This window comes from Equus przewalskii, chromosome 1, assembly GCF_037783145.1.
Source record: "Equus przewalskii isolate Varuska chromosome 1, EquPr2, whole genome shotgun sequence".
NCBI classification, from domain to species: Eukaryota; Metazoa; Chordata; class Mammalia; order Perissodactyla; family Equidae; genus Equus; species Equus przewalskii.
Genome location: NC_091831.1, coordinates 158,943,446 through 158,947,461, shown reverse-complemented (window position 1 = coordinate 158,947,461; position 4,016 = coordinate 158,943,446). Strand labels below are relative to the sequence as shown.

The window sequence follows — 4,016 nt, the reverse complement described above, 5'->3', positions numbered from 1 at the left end:
GGGTCTACTTCTATACTTTTACTCAGTGGTATAAAACTGTTACACAATTTTTTTTATTACCCCCCCTTTTTTTTTTTTTTGGTGAGGAAGATTTTCCCTGAGCTAACATCCATGCCAATCTTCCTCTATTTGTACATGGGATGCCTCCACAGTATGACTTGATGAGTGGTGTATGGGTCTGCCCCTGGGACCCAGGTCTGTAAACCCTGGGCTGCCTGCCAAAGTGGAGCATGCAAACTTAACCACTGCACCACAGGGCTGGCCCTTTATTATCCTTTTAATGAAAAATCTGGAGTGTGGTTTTCTTTTTCATTCCTTATATTTATAATTTATCTTTTCTCTCCTTTTTACCCTTGATAATTCTAGTTAATATTATATCAATTTTATTAATGGTTTTAAGAAAATCAACTTTGTAATTTGTTGACTCCCTCTATTGCTTGTTTTCTATTTAATTGACTTTTATTATTTCCTTCTTTTGGCTTACATTGAGTTTAATTTGTTCCTCTTTTCCGATCTTCTTTTATTGAAAACCTAGATCCTTGTTTTTCAACCTTTCTTCTTTAATAACATAATTATTTAAAATGAAGAATTTCCTTTTACATGCTATTTTAGCTGTATCTCATACATATCTGTATTTATGTTTTTATTGTATTCTCTTCAAAAATATTTTCTAATAGCCATTGTAATTGCTTCTTTGACCTATCGATTATTTTAAAGTTTAGTGCTTAAATTCTAAATATTTGGGAGTTTCTCAAGACATCTTTTGGCAATTCATTTTCTAAATCAATTCCATTTTGGTTAGAGAATAAATTCTGTATAATGTCAGTTCTTCTAAGTGTATTAAGACAAGTTTGGCTGAACAGATTGTGTGCGTGTGTGTGTGTGAGTGTGAGTATTGCATCTACACGGCAGGGTTTGGCTGGAGCCTCAGCTGCAGGTTTGGGTACGGGCTGCAGGTGCCTGCAGAGCACTGTGCACTTGCTGCACAGAAGTAGGTGGCAGAGTCTTCAGGCTGGGAAGCCGTGATCGTCAATGAGAACTGTTTGGCACTTTTATTGAAGGAAACTGTAAATCTTCCTTCACTTGTATTCACACCTGAACCTGAACGTATGGCTATCAGGAATGCAGGGCCTTCACCAGGGTATTGCCGGTACCATGGGAAGTAGCTAAATGCACTGTTCTCATAAGTACAGTTCAGAACTGAAATCTCTCCTTCCTGGACGATCAAAGATTGAGGGCTCTGTTTCACCTGCTGCTGGGCACCTTTTTCCTTCTGTTGGCCACTCACCCCTGCTTAAAAAGAAAACAGAAAGTCATTAGGCCCCCAAATTTATATTTCCTTCTTAAAGTTTCTACCTGCGTGAGTTTGTCTCTACCCTAATTTTCTCATTCCTCTAAGTTAACGATATATCTTGGGGTTTCTCCTCCACAACTCACAGCCTAGTTGAAGCCATAGAATTAAAATTGATGATCTCAGGATCTTGTCCATTCCTCCTGGCACCAAAGCGCAGTGACAACTCAAGTGTCTTCTGGTCCTCTCAGCCACCTGGAACTCTGTTCACATCTGCTTTAATTCTTTCAAGAGTCGCCACCCTTTCACAAGTCCTTTCACTTAAAGCTATTTCTGTGAAAGGAAGCACTTCCTCATTTTGCCCTGACACAGAATTGCTGAAAATACTTTCATCTGGAAGCAGAAATCCCCTCCTTACACGCGGATAAGGATCAGTTTAGAATTTCTCTTCCCCAATTCCCTTCTTCTTTTCCCTCACTCCTTCTAGAATGTTAAAAATCATACACTCTGACATCTCGATATGTCAATAGAGATTGCATTATTTTACAGTGGGGAAGAGAAGGACTCCCAGGAAGCCACAAGATAATCATGTATAGGGGCATTTCGTTTTTTATTACAAATACTAATTAAAGTTTATTGAGGACACACAAAGGGCATAACATCCCATTACAAGCTAGGGTCATGGTTCAGAACATAAAGCACATATCGTCCCTTTGCCCTCAGGGAACTTAAACTTTATTACCGTCTTTCAGATGTGTTTATATTTTACACGACCCTAAGAAATAGTGGAAGATAATTAAATGGATTTCAATTTGTTTATATTTCTTCTAAAATACTAATCAGATAAATATTCCTAAGAATACACATGGGGTAAAGAAATTGGGAAATACTGGAATTATCTGCTCTGGAGGAGCTTTGGTCTCCAAATGGATAAGAGAGGATAGAACAATTCTGCAGACTTCGGAAACTTTGGGACTATGACCATGCAGTAATGCAGCATTTTTGGTAGATTTCATTCCGAGTTTGGACAAAAATTTAATATTTTCTTCAAACTTTATCCTCATGGGTGAAATACAAAAACAGGAAGAATCATTTCAGCTTTTGATATTAACACAGCAGGACATAGAGATAGAAATTGAAGATAAATTCCAAAGTCAGCCCTAAAAATAGGGGTGATTTACGTTATAAATAATAGAAATGAAAAGCACAATTTTTTTGTCCTAGATCATGGAAAGAATTTTGTTGTATGTGTATTTGATGTCATCTCAAATCTATTCCAAGAAAAGCACCATTCCAGTCCAATAGGAGACAATGGTAAGAGTCACCATTCTGCAATCTACAATCTAATCCTATTCTAATTTAATATTGTAAGGGAATTTTTTAATTGTTTGTCGAATTTTTGATGTTTTCTTTTCTTTTTCAGGTATTCACTCATTAATGCATATCTTCAATATATATTTACTGAGTGCCTACTAAGTGCTTACTAAATGGGCAGTACTTGGGTCTTAATCTTCAGTCAACCAAGTCTCATTACTCAAGTATAGGCAGATAAATCCTACCGAAGAAAACTGTATCTATATGATGTGGCAAAGAAAAGAGTAATGAACTCTGCTTCTGGGCCCTGTCAGAGAAGGATTCCACTGGAGAAGACACTTGAACTGGAACTTAGACCATCAGTAGATTTCCCAGCAAAAAGAATGGTATAAGGGGATTCTAGCACAGATTAACTCACTGTGGTTGGAGGTTGGGCTGTGTATGGGTGAAAACATTATAAATTTATATTAGAGAAGCTAATGTGGCCCTAACCTTGGAGGACAACATGTATTATTCAAAGAAGTGCTGATTTCCAAAGTCATGTTTTTCGAACTATTAGACTAGAATAAACACAGATACAATTTAGTATGTATAGATGCATACATATATAGAAACAGAGATTATTAATAGATATAAGTTGAAGCAAAGACAATAATTTATCAGAAGGTAATAATTACCAGATTTTTTAAAGTAATTTCTGGCCACTGGATGAACATGTGTGTGCGGGATATACATTAATCTTCTCTGAAGTAGCATTGCCCCTTTGTGGCCATATGGAGAAGTTACACTGAACAATTTTCTACAGCTTCTTAGCAATTCGTTATTCAGTAACCGCTGCATCAATCAGAGCACTGAAATAAGTGGCTGAGTTTTCTTCTTGAGCCGATGAGTTCTTCAGAAGAAAGGAGATTTTGTCCTTGTTGAGATCCCCTATGAAAGCTTTCATGCTCTTTACTGAGGTGTGTCTCAGGTGGATCTGGAGGCTTTGGTTGGGATGCTGGACAGCTCAAGAGAGGACAAGGCTCTCGAAGTATTTATGGTAGCACCTCACCTGCTCTAAGGTCCCTTCCAAGGCAGAAATTGGCCCTCAGGCTGAGTTACTGAATGGGGATGTCCTTCTTCCCATAATATCAACATCAGATCAGGGAGAGCCTTTTGCACTAAAGATAACATGTCCTTAAATGGACTTTAAATTAGACAATTGCTCTACATCTTTGTCAACACTTGACATAGCCATCTTTTTACTTTTAGTCCGACATAATGGATGTCTAGTGATCTCACTGCTGTATTAACTTGTGTTTCCGTGTTGACTAATGATGTAGAAAAGAGGTTGGAGGACTTTTGCCATAAAGGATTGAATAGTAAATATTTTTGGTTTTGCAGATCATTCAGTCTCTGTTAAAACTATTCA

At 37.4% G+C, this 4,016-nt stretch overlaps 1 long non-coding RNA gene across 1 annotated transcript; it reads right to left on the bottom strand.

Annotated features, from left to right (window-relative positions):
- Positions 1 to 257: 257 nt before the first annotated feature.
- On the bottom strand, positions 258 to 1,590 carry LOC103544747 (uncharacterized). The gene is made up of 2 exons (XR_011530193.1): positions 1,438 to 1,590; positions 258 to 1,290 (listed from the first exon to the last, which is right to left on the bottom strand). It is a non-coding gene; the product is annotated as an uncharacterized lncRNA (long non-coding RNA).
- Between the last annotated feature and the right edge of the window lie 2,426 nt (positions 1,591 to 4,016).